Source organism: Alligator sinensis, unplaced genomic scaffold (assembly GCF_000455745.1).
Source record: "Alligator sinensis unplaced genomic scaffold, ASM45574v1 scaffold178_1, whole genome shotgun sequence".
Lineage (NCBI taxonomy): Eukaryota > Metazoa > Chordata > Crocodylia > Alligatoridae > Alligator > Alligator sinensis.
In genome coordinates, this window is record NW_005842031.1 from 129,542 (window position 1) to 143,314 (window position 13,773).

Below are 13,773 nucleotides of genomic sequence, written 5' to 3' on the forward strand. Positions count from 1 at the left end.
ACATTTGGGGATGATCACTTCAGACAAGCAGTTGCTTAATATAGATACATCCTTGTACAGATTTCATGTCATACTCTACTGAAGGTTATAGGTAAACTGAATTTTTATGGGGGCAAAACAGAAATGAGTGAAATGCTAGATCACTCAATCCTGTACCTACCAAAATAACAGTGCAGGAGTGGGGCATAGTGAAATAACCTGGCAGACAAATTACAAAAAGTAAATAGCATGATTTTTTTTTGTTTCTGGCTTTGGGTGGGAAAGTGGGAGGAATTCACTGTGTCTCCAAACTGACAGGATCCAAGGTCACATTTTTAAGTGTTTCCTGTAAGAACTATAGAGAAACATCTAAGCACCACGAGGAACCAAGCTCCCTGAAACGTTTAGGCATCTGTGACAGCAAGTCCTGCAATCAACACACAGAATCTTGAACTCAGGTCCTAGTAGGTGGGCAAAACTATTTTTAAACATGTTCTTAATGATTTAGCATCTTAAAAATTATATTTATTTAAAAAGCAGCAGAACTGTCAAACAGCTGACAGAGAGAATAACATGCAGCTTCACTGTCTGACATCTGGAAAAGCAGAAGAAGGAATATTGTAGGCATTTTATTTTCTGAAAGCCACATATCTCTCTCAGATGCACGATTCAATGTTGCCAGGTGCTAAGTTCTCTGCAGGAAGGAGGGGGCACTCAGCACCAACTGGATCAGCCCTTTGTGAGATCATAAGGGGCTTTCCCTCACCCAAATTTATGATTCCATCTCCAGAAGTTTATGCTCCACTATATTTATGGTAGTTTATAATCTCAGTAAAGCTTTAAGCATCAATTTTGATGCATTGTATTGCCAAGTTTTATACAGTGCTGCTACAGTGGGTTTAGGTGGACATAATGCTGTAACAGTTCACGATAGGAAAAGATAACTTATTATATCATCAATCTTACTGTTAGACCTGCTCTTCTATATCAAGGAATGTAGCGGCAGTTCCCTAAGAAAATCGACCAACTTTATATACCACCCTCCCCACCCCACGCCCCGGCCCTGAAGCCAGCACTTAAGGCCTCAGGGTTGACATAGGGACCAGGGCAGTCAGGCTGATTGTCCACACCTGCACTGTACCTACAGTTGTGGAGGCGGATGCCTCTCAGGGCAATGCATGAGCCATAACCTTGAGTCAGGGAGATGGCACGAAGATCTACGCGGCTGGCAAGTGGACAGGATGTAGGGGAGGCAAAGCCCAGAGAACAACCACGGCAAACCTGTGAATATCCTGTCTTCGGGTCTGAGGGGAAGGAACACCACTGAACCTACCTTTTCTTTACAATTCTATCAAGTTGTGGCAGATGAATCAGGGACCCAGCGGGAACATACTCTCAGTGCCAGCTGGGGGCACCACAAGGAAGTTTTAGGTCTCTGCAGTTTACATCAGCACACCAAGAGTAGGGACAGGTTATAAAATATGGTGAAGACAAAATAGGGATCATCCTGCCTGGAGCAGGGGGTTGGACAGGACAACTTCCTGAGGTCCCTTCCATCCCTGCTTTTCTATGATTCTATGAAAGCAAAGAAGCATAACTGAACTCTTTCTTCATAGAAAAGCTGAAGTCAATTGGAGTTTTATCTGAATAAATTCAGGGTTGGGGGGAATTCAGTTTGTTAGCATTAAAGCACTTTACACACACCTCTTTCTCAGGTAAATTGTAAAGCTTGCAGACGCCTACAGAAAAATCAGAGCTCTGAAAAGAGAACAGCTAGGCATAAAAACACAGCTACTTACAGCTGTTTAACAATGAGATAGTGTGGAAAAAGAGAAAGTTAGTAGATTATACTCTAACAGCAAAGAGGCAAGCAAAGATCAGGAGCCAAAACCTGTTTGCTTTACTCAAGTGAGATGTCACTCTATTCCCAGGTCTTGTTGCTGCTAGACATTGTACATCTGGCTGCTGAGGGATTATCAGTATCAGCTCTAGCATCTCAAAGGAGATAACTACAATGCCATTAATTCACAAAGAATTTATTTAAATGAAAAGCTATTGAAATATGGAACATGTCAGTGAACCACAGAAAGCAGCAACAGAAATAAGGCATGAATCGGTTAAAAAAATACTGAGAAAACTGTAAAGCTGAAAAATAATATACTGTGGATTTTCATAAACAAAAGAAAACTCAAATGAAACCACAAAGGTTTATCCTACACTCTGAATATGTAAAGCACCATTATTTTTATTGTGACCACAGACTGCATTTCTCCCAGGGCTACCAGAGGTGAAACATTGCTTCAGTAGTCATTGGTTCCCCTTAGTCCTTTTATTATGATATGTATATTATGTGTATATTATGTCATTATATTATCATATACAATAATATAGCACAATATATGTTGATGTTATATTATTGTATATATTATGTATTGTATATATTATGTATATGATATGTATATTATATGAAGTATATCACTTAGCCCTTGTATTCTATGTTTTTTAAAAGACTTCCTTGGCAAAGTTTCCAAGATGCAAGAATAATTGTTTCTAAGTACCTAAATAGTGGACCTAATTTAAAAAGTTGACTACATAGAAAATAACATTTCAAATGCCTTTAAAATAATAGCCCATTTCTGTAGGCAGATACACAACTCTTAATTAGGTCCCAATTCAAGAAAGCACTTCAGACCAAGCTTAAGTACTGTCATGAATCAGGGCCATTTATAATGTAACAGTACTTTTAAGCATTTATCAGGAACAGGAGTCCATTGTGCTATTTGCTGTGCAGATAGATACAAGGGCATTGTTATACCAAAGACTTTCTAGTCCAGGCAGTCAAGTGACATAAAGCCTAAGGAGAGAGATGGACACTATTAAATGTTTTATATATAATTCACACTTGTCTATATTTTAAGGTATTGTAAAAATATGAAGTATCAACTAACACAACCCTGCACCTAGCCGTCAGTTATATATTTTAACCAAACGGTACTAGATCAGTAACTGGTTAGAATTATTTTTATATTTTATCTACTCCCTCTGTGTTCTCAGAGGCTTCTACCTCCACCTGATCCCAGTGTCTGGGGCAACAGTTATACAAATACATCTGCCATGGCAAACAATATTAAGCATAAAATATGCCAACAACTGATTATTGGCCTTACCAAATACTTACCTTTCATGAGCCATCAGCCCTTTCATTCTCAGATCACCAGTTAGGACCTGAGGTATCCTAGGAAAAATTAAGTGATTTAAATTTAGATCGCTAGCCAAAGAGCATTTCTCAAGCTGTCCTCTTAGAAACGTTCCTCAGTAATCCACAGAGAATACAGCTGCTTAAAACAAAGCCAAGGATTTCACCCTTCTTTCCCCTAGAAGGAAGGATGATGATGCAGCTAGACAGGGAGACAGGAGATCTGGGTTTTATTCCTGCCTTTGCTGCTGACTTCCTCACTGACCCTGGCCCTTATGCTTCCCACACATGCTTTTTACACAAGAGAACAGACCTGCCCTCCCCAAAAGGAAAAACACAGTGGCCCCATACTTCAGAGGAAGAAAGGGACAGAGTTGAATGCTTCCTCTTTCCTTCTTTTTCGCCATTTCCCCCCCTCCATAAAATATCCACAGGAGCACTGTGCTGTGTGAAATGAAGCCAGGAAAAAGCAGAACTAAAAGTTCATTCCCTATCACCACCACTCCAAAACTAAACACAAGCTACAAGGAGGGCCCAGAAGAATTAATAATGCCTGAATCTGGTTGTGGGGCAGTGAGTCAAAGGTAGAACTGCTATGCCTCCTGCTACAATCACCCAGGGGGGCCTGTGTACAAGCAATGCAAATCAGTGGGGTCGAAGGCCTAGAGCTACACTTCCAGTAATGCTAATACATAGTTGGCACTTTCAGCTGATGATCACAACATTCTCTATGAAGGTGGAAGAGTGTTATCTCTGCTTAGCAGATGGAGGAACTGAGACCCTGAGGCCATCCGTATGCCAGGAATAAAATGTGTTAAGTAACATATTTGATATCTTCACGGAAACAAAGCTAGCTGCAGTTTTAACATTAGTCAGCTGGTTGCGGTAAGACTGAGGCTTCTCAGTAGGATGCATCTAGATCAGCCAACACATGTTAAAACCACAATTCATTTTGTCTACTTTAGTGTTTAACAATTAAATCAGAACTAATTTGATTAAAGTCAATGCAATGAATAATTAATTAAAGCTCCCTTTCCTTTGTCCCCTGGATATGTGACTACATGGCCAAAGAGGATAAAAGTCTTGCCTGGAGATCACAGAGAATGACAGTGGCAAAGAAGACAATAAAACCAATGTCTCCAAACACCTAATGTAGTGCCATATCAGCTGGACCACACTTTATGAACCAAGGGAACTGCAGAATCTAGACATTAAATTTGCATTTCTACATATGTTTCTGCACTGAAAAGGGTAATTTGTGCTTCAACCACTGCTTCTTTATCAAAGCACGTAACACCATGTGTTTCACTTTGCTTTTCTGTAACATGAAGACACTACTTAACTACTGCTAGAAAGTTATTGTAAGGCTAAGTCAATGTATTTGAACGGCACCCAGACCTCAGATGAAAGGCACAATATGAGTGCTGATCACACAGCATCCAGAATAGCTTTCCTGCTCTCCCAGAGAGCTATATAAAGAAATTTAGGTATATTTTTCATAAGACTGCTATCCCTGTATTTATAACCGACAGAAAAATCCTTTAAATTCTCTCCACCAGCACCTCCTAATCAGAAGACATTGCGTGTGCAATTCAGGTCAGTTCTGTATATGCCAGGACTGCTTCCCACACGCTCCACCACACGAGGGCATTATGTTCCCTCCAGATGTGCTCAAGCATCAGAAGCTAATAACTACTATACCCTGAAATCTGATGTGTCATACATTTTTGCCTACTCTCTGTTCACAAGCTGTATTCTAAAAATATCAGTGGAAAAAACCTAAGATCTTAACCATGACATTGCATCCCACAACAGAGCAAGAGGACAGTATATCTGATTATGTATTATGCTACAGTTTCATACTTCTCTCTTATCTGGGGATCTCATAGCTCCACAGGGGTAGGTTTCCTTTATTTAGGCAACTGCAACATCAGGCTAAGTGCAGAGACTGGGAACAATCTATGAGAGTGCTCCATGGCCTGGCAAGTAAGACTTGGATTGACCCCATGCCACTCCCCTCCCCCTGACTAAGGCAGCACCAGTCACCCATGTTTTGCCCATGGGCCTTACACACTCTTATAGAAGAACGCTTTGCATTTGAAAGCTTGTCTAACTTTATCTCGACTATACAGTTGGTCCAAAGAAAGATATCATCCCAAAAAATCCTTGACTCCTGCAAAACTCCTATAAGACTTTTTAGCAAGTCACATTTCCTGTTCCTTATCTTATCTAGAGGATGGTCCTGTGCTCATGTCTAATACAGAAACCTTCTCATAAGAAATATAGAAAGAGATATAGCTATTTCTACTAGATTCTGGAATTTCCCTTCACTTTTTTAAAAGTGGACCAGACATTTGGAGGAAGGCAAAGTGAATGTTCTGTCACCCTCAAGGGAATTTCCCCTCATTCCTGGATCCAGTGAAAAAGAATCGCATCTAATCAGAAATTATAGCAATTTATTTTTTTAAAAAGTAGCTAAAAACAATAAAAGTACCTTCTATGAAAATGTAGTCAACCAGAATACAAGAGTTAATGGTAAAGGAAACATCTAATGGCTATATTAGATTAACAACAGAACTGACTAAAGCAAGATAGGACAAAGTGCTTAAAAAATTCCCAGTGGAAAAATTGTTTTTGTTGAGCAATCCAGAGACAAAAAACTGAATATTCTGAAAAAAATATTTTGTAAAGTGCCGTTTTACATTCAACCATAATGAGTATGCACTCAGTTCAGTTCAAATGCACAGACCTTGCTTCAGTTGGGACTACTGTTCAATATAGCTTATGGGCAGGTTGCTACCTCTTCCCCATACTCATCCAGTACTGGACCCTGGTTCTATAGGTCCACCTGCCCCCTCCAAGAATAAATATATATATATACAAACCTCACTCACTTGAACTTAAGTAGGTCTGCTTTGTGTTATCTATGAGATCTTTCTGTACCTGCTAAGCTTCAGTCAACCAATAGAGGGCCCACCAGTCACATAAACAATTTCTGATTCTGTTCCAACTAAAAATGGCAAAAAGTCCCAATGGCAGCAGTAGGAGCACACAACAGTACTTAAAACTTTATTAAATGACAGCCTGTCTTCTCCAAATCTAAATGGCAAATCATTAAAGGTATACAGCCAAACAAAGTTTGATGGAGCAGAGACAAACTATTTCTTGACCTATAGGCAAGTAACATGAAACAAAAGTCAGTATCTGAAAAGCCAGCAGGTATTGGTTTTCTTTGTTTGTTTTTTCGTTAATTTAAATTTGAATGAAACATTCTTCTTTGGGGCTTTCAAGGGGAAATATATTTTCAGTAAAGATGCACAAAAATAGGGCTTTATAAGGCGAACGTCTGAGTGGTCAGGGACAGGGGAAAATCTAGAGGGGGTGCAGCAGAATGGCTGCACCCCATTTTTTAATTTGGGTGCACCATAGGATCCTCCGGGGATATTTTTAAGTCCCTAAAGCAGATGAATATCTTCCTTCCCTTCCTGTTGGTGCTCAGAGGCATGTCCCTTCTTCCCCTTCTGCTCCTCCCTCACCTGGCACTGCTGTCCTGAGGGTGGAGGAAGCTCTAGGACTGCTTCTGCCCACCTCAGCTAGGCTGCACAGAGGCCTGGCACAGCTGCAGACAGGGACAGTAGCAACAGAAGTGGGAGAGCAGTTTTCCCGCCCCTGCCGGGTCCCTGGGAATCCCCCACCCATCCCCAGCTGAGTCCAGCCCCGGCAAAGCCCAGCTGGGGCCAGCAGAAGATCTGGAGCTTCCCCCTCCCCAGGGACAGCAGGAAAAGCAGCAGTGGCAGGTGTGGGGAAGCGTGGGAGGGGAGGAGAAAGGGACATGACTCTGAAAATGAAGGAGATGGACGGGAGGATTTTTATCTGTTCTGAGGATTTTTAAAAGTTCCCAGAGGCTGTTTCAGTGCCTGCATCAGTCAAGGGGAAGAGGCTGGAAGCAGGGGGTGAAATGACAAAGTTTTAGGCATTTTCATGATTCTGCATTATAGCCTATGGGCGAAACGTCGAAACTCGTCAAAACAGCAAAAGTTTCGGCAAAACGAAATGGAACAGTGCTTTCAAAACAAAACGCAATGATGAAATGAAACACTGTCCCTTTGAATGGCAAAACGGACATTGCAACGAAATGATGGTGTTTCGCATAGCCCTATTCTGAATGTGACTGTTCTTGTAGACAACTTAATTTTATGGTTAAAATTTCTTATAGCTTAGTTTTTTGAGGGATTTTTCTTTTAACTTTACACATTCTTTGCAACAGAAAATCATAAAACTCCATTATTCCTGAGCTTGCAATTGTAATTGCCAACTGTCTTAGCTTAATAAAATTTCCATCTGTCTTGTGCTATTTTAAACGAATCGTTCCCAAGCGAGTTTTCTATATAGCAAGAGAATTACAGTCAGAGTTTTAAAATATAATTCCTTAGGCATGTTGCTACATTTAGACTATCTAGGGACACAGAGGCCCTAACCTCCCCTGCAATCCATGGATACAACACATTTAGCAGCATGTTTTTTATTGCCATCGGTGTTTTGTGTTTCTATATGACTCATAAACATAAATGGCGTTTGAAAAAGGGGAAACATTCTCATTTTTTCTATGTTGCAATAGCAGTCTTGTATGAGTATTTGTACTTAATATCTGTCCAGGGCTCCATTTGGCCATTTAACTGTGCCAGTTTAAATCAGACAGTATTTGGTCACACTGAAAATTGTGAGACGGGTAAATAATACATGTGCCAGTTTTGCCATTGGTTGTTTATATAATGGTAACTTAACTGTGACCAATATTTATATATACTGGTATTTGTTTATATATATTTATCCATATTAAAAAAACAAACAAGTTTAGTCTGCAAAAGACAATGGGCTGAATCCCTAGCTGTCATCAGTAAGTTCTGGGTGAGAAGCACAAGGTGCAAGTTACAATTTTTCAATGCTGAGATCAGTTTTCCACCATGCCCAGTGTAGTCAACACAGCCTAAACACAGCATCGTTTAAGCTAAATTTGTTTGCAGTGAACGATTAAACCAGTAGGAACTGTCAGAGCACAGCATACATCAGATATGCCTACACCTGCTGTAGCATGACCTCCACCACACAGGGAAGATATGGGCAGTGTAGCCACCTCTAATAAAAGATGAGGATCCCTACCCTGAGGGAGTCCCTAGCTGGCTACTTCAAGCAGTTCTATCGCCTTTTGGCCTCAGAGAAGCACAGAAGTAAAGTACGTTTATTTATGAAGCCCAGAACATTATTATTATTATATCTATGTATTACCCCAGGGGTACCCAACATATAGCATGAGTGTGGCAAGTGGCATGGGCAGACTGTGTGTGTGTGGCATGTGTTAAATTAAAGACAGGCAACACCGCAGCAGATAAGGCAGGGAGCAGTAGGCAGAGCAAGAGTTGGGGCAGAGAGCACAGGGCAGGAAGCAAAAAGCAGAGCAGCAGATTGGGCAGAGAAGTGGACCAGATTGAGAACAACACTCGGGTAGTATAAGGAGTACATTTGTGATATGCCTGCCAAAAAGGTTGGCCCCCACTGTGTTACACAACACTAAAGTTCTGGCTATGAACATTTATGTCATCAGTCTGATAACCTTAACCCCTTTTTCCTTCAGTATCAACCTGAACCAACCACTTGACATGAACATCCTGAAATTTTAACCCAATTTCAGTCATAACTATACAAGCTAGGCCCTCTACATCCCCTCCATTTCAACTCTAAGAGAGTCCATTATAAATAGATTTCTTATAAACCCACACTCCAGTAAAAGGCAGCAAATAGATACAATTTGGAGTGACAGAAATGTCATACTTTCATTTCCACACTTGATTTTGCCTAGAGAATTTGACAAGAAGACACAGCTCCTTCATTTCCGCATCAGTCAGGGTGGGTGAAGTAGTTATTCTGCCAACTGTGGGAGGAAAGCTAATAAAATAACTTCATATTTTATGATAAGCATTGAATTTAGACATTTCAGACAGGAAAAAAAAATGAAAAACTTGCCAAAGGAATGAAATTCCTCAATAAATGTAGATGTGCTTTCACTAATCTTGCACGACTGATAGATGCGTTGAAGACAGCCATGTCAGGAGCCATGGACCCACCTATGCTCATGCTTTGTTCAGGTACATGTAGAGATAGGCCTGTACCAAAACCCTGTCTCTAAACAGCCCTAAACTTCAATTTTGTTCAGCATCTAAACTTTCCAGCTTAGGTGCCATCTGTTAATCTTAGTACTTCTTCCTGCCATTATTTCTGCTGTCCTGAAAGGAGATATCCATAGAACAGCAACAGAGGTGGAGCAGAAGCACTCATCACTCACCATCAGAGATCCTCAGCTAGGTAAACCAGTTAGCTTGGATACAGGTAGCCATCTAGCTAGGGTAGCACAAAGTTTGGTGTGGGCTAGTTTACCCTTAATGAGAAGCACTTCTGTGGCTGCAGTATTAATGTGCCCATAGTGTCTGTGTAGCATGCATACATGCTCTAGAGGGCAGCATTTGATTCAGTTTGGTCTCTAAAAACAAGAGCACTGGGAAGGCAGCATGGTTGTCAGCTATGCCTTTGCACACACATATAGCACACAGGACAGGACTTCTTGCCTTCTCAAGCCACTCTTTTCCACCTCCCTGTATATGATATGTTAGTCTTGTCTTAAAATAGGGACCTTACTGTGTGGCATTGCTTGTGGTGTGTAGGCACAGTCACCAGTAAACAAACCATTGATGAAACCTCACTTCTTCATTACGTCCATTGACTGGCCAACTCCCGTACAAAGTAAACTGAGGTAGTACCATATGGGCCAAGTGTCATTTGTGCCAAGTGCAAAATGCTCAGCTGGTGTAAGCCAAAGTGTATGAGTCCTGGGGGTATTTCTTCAGTCTGGACTTCAGTCTCCTCAAGTGATAATTCAGGTGGCAAAAAAATTTCTCTCATGGCCTCACTCAGCCAACCCTGGAGTTTTGTTATACAAATATCTTGGAGCTATGCACAGTGGCACTGAGGCTACAGAATGGATTCAATCCTCCATGCTGGCTTCAGAGCCACGTGCTGGGCCAGACAAAACATACAGCTCCAGAGCCAGCACGCAGTCCCAGACTCCAGTTACAGGCCAGACCTCTATACCAGCCTGATCCAGCAGGTTGTTGGGGAGTGGGGCTTCCAGTGGGCCCAGACCTTTGGCAGTGGGAGTGGTGGGGATGAGCTGCTCCCTCCTGCCAAATGGCCAGAACCACATGGAGCCTTTTCCTTGTGTAACCCAGGCAGTACTCCAAGACGTACCCCCTCTTCAATTTAAGGGATCAGGGCAAGTGCACAAGCGCTATGGGAGGTGTAGAGACCCTCCTCCCCCTATAGAGCAGAGCCAAACCACCAATGGGGACTTAACCATAGACCTTTTAATGAGAGAACAGTACTGGGAACATAACCAGTATAAGCCAGCGGGCATGGGGGACACTACAATGCCCTGAGGGGACAGGATTCAATAAAGGTTAAACACTTACAATCATAGACATATTCATCCAGTTGACAAAAGACAGGGTTAACAAAATATAAAACACAAACAGCAAAACGAACAATACTGGTTGGTGAAATATAAAAGGCACAAAATACAAAACGTCAAATAACAAGAAATATAGGGCCTAGGTACCCGGGAAGGGGGGGGGAGGGGCAGGAGGGGAAACACAATGACCCCTTTCCACTGCAATAAGAATTTCTTGCTGTCACTTTACTCACCCCAGTTCAGCCCAACTGGGACTTGAACTCATATTTCCCACAGAGTGGGCAGAAACTCTACCATACAGGCACCAGTGCTGGCACTGCTCCAAGCTGCTAGGGATCTTGATCTTCCCAGAGCCCCGGCCTCACATTGAGCTGCCTGGTCTCTGACTGGAGGAGCTGGAAGCCGAGCTGGGACCCTCTCAGGTCACTGCTCAGATCCTTGCTGGAGCAGAGGAGCCTCTCCTGCTGGCTGCAGCTGCTTGTAGGGGATCCTAAAGCCCAGGGGGGAGCCTCTCCTGCCGACCGCACACCGCCCTGCTGAGGGTCCAACTGCTGCCTGCAGGTCCCACTCCTTCAGGCTCTTCTGATGCAACTGCTCCTGCCCTGCTGGCCCAGCTCTTTGAAACTCCTTCCTTGTGGTCCCTCACTGGTCTCTCCTGAGTGAGCCATGCTGCCCCTTTTATCTCCCTCCAGGTGACCCAAGGGGCTAATCAGGGGACATGGAGGGTGAGTCTCTGGGGCCTGATTGTTGAGGAAAGTCCTCCAATCATCTTTTACCCTTTCAAAACCCCTGGGCTAAATCACTACCAGCTAGCCCATCACGTTTGCATATAATATGCATCCCAATTTTCCCCAGCTGGTTTTGGAGGAAAAGATTTAGGTTATATGTGAGAAAATATGGTATTTGTTTGACTATGGTACATTTATGGCCTTAATGGGGCAGCTGTAGGGTGTGGCGGGGCTCTTACATCTAGGGGCTACAAAGCTTATAGAACATACATGTAGAAAATCTGGCCTGCCAAGGGATTTTGTCTGGCCTATGGCAGGTCCCTCGATCCCGCTGCCCCTGGGTGCACAGCAAGACTGGGGTGGCACGGTGGCTGGACTCACTTCCCAGCAGCCCCAGTGATGGCAGCTCCTTCCGGCTGCCACTGCAGCCAAACCTGGTCCCGCTGCCCAGCACCCTGGCATATCTGCCCTGCAATCATCACTGGCAGCTGGACCCCCACAGGCAGGACGCACGCTGGCAGGCAGAGAGTGGTGTCTGGGAGCAGGACAGGCTCATGGAGTGGTGACAGCGTAGGGCTGGGGCCCAGGGCACATCCGCAATCTGCATCCCACACACCTCTGCCCATGAAACTGCTACCTGTCGCAGGGGTGCGTGCAGAGTAGATTGTGGTTCTGCCCTGGGTCCCAGTCCCATGCTATCATGATCCCACAATCTCAGCCCAGGCCCCATCTCAGCCACACACAGAGCAGAGCTACTTAAGGCGTTTTGGTGAGCTGTTGGGGTGGGGGATGCTGACTCAGCCCATGGCAGCTCACCAAAACTCTCTAAGTGGCCCTTGGGCCCAAATAATTGCTACCTGCCCTCGCCAATTTAACTGCTTTAATCTGTTAAAGAAAGAATGGAAAGAGTTGAGGGAGGTAAGGGTAAAGACACACTCTTACCTGATTGATTGGGCTGGCTCCCCTCACTGCCTCACTGGGCACAGGACCCACTCATCTTGTCTTAAAGGTGAGAAAGAGGCTTCAGGGTCAAGGTGCAAACCTCAAGCAGCAGAGCAACCCCACAGTAGAAGACTAAGTGACTCCAGGCACCATCCCAGGCCACAGCAACCCATCTCCCGGCCGCACAGCCCCATTGGGTTGAAGCAGATCAGCAGCCCCAGGCTCCAGGAAAGGGCTGCCATGCCTCCCTGTTCACAACAACTGCCCACATCAAAATCTGCAAGCTCAACCCCATGTGGGGTGCCTGTAAACATGAGGGGAGGCTGCTCCTACATGTTGTAACTACAGCGTGTCAGAGCAGACTCGATTAATCAAGTCTTCTGGAGTGTGCTTATTACCGCACTCCAGCCAGCCTCCGTGTCTTGTGTATCGGCATCCCTGCACTTCAAAATGGTGGTGGGGGTACTTTAACTAAGAGCTTTAGTTAAAGCACCCCCGCCACCATTTTGAAGCGTGGGGACACTGATACATGAGGTGCTGCGGTACTTTAACTCAAGCGACTCTCAGAGCTGTTCTAATTAAAGCGCCCTTCCCTCCCCCCCAGGAGCACATGTAAAAACAACCACAGTCTGCTGGGCAGCTGCCCCCCCAACACACACACCCTCTCGCTCTCCTAAGTGCTCACTCATTCTCTCCAACTCAACTCCTCCCCTTGCTGGGAGAACAAGTATGCAGGCTCTGACAGATTGCAGGCATTTTCTATGCTCTATTTTTAATAAGAATCTCTCCTCTTTGAGGAGAGAAAAGGTGCTTAAACTAGTCTTAGTTATGGGCTGGCACACTCAAGAAGAGCACGAGATCCTTTATCCACCCAGTCTCCCCTGGGAACTTGACTGTTAAAACTAAGCAGATATTATGTCCCTTCTGCTAAAGGAAAATCTACTGTGACAAGGTCAGAGGTAAAAAAGTTGCATAACCTGGTTGAAAGTGGTGTTTAGTAACTGAGAGCAGTGCGAACTATAATTAATTAACCCAGTAGTGAAGACTTAATCCTGTTAAGCAACCACATTCTTTATACTGCTGAGGGAATCTTACGTTACCTCTCAAGATGCCTGACCTTGCACCAGCACCCTCAAGCACCCTGCAGCGCTTGGGCAGACTGCCTCCTAAACTGAAGTGTAGCAGGCATGATGCTCAAGAAAATATGAGAGACAAGGTAGGATTTTAGGAATATCTTTTATTGGACCAACTATATTTCTTCCAAATATAAAGTTGGTCCAATAAAACATATCACCCAAAAAATTCCTGTTTCCTCTAAACAGGAAGCAATGTAGTCATGGCCCTACAGGTAGGTTAATTAGTTTAAGGGCAAGCTAATTGGCACTGATACCCACCCATTGTGTTATAGA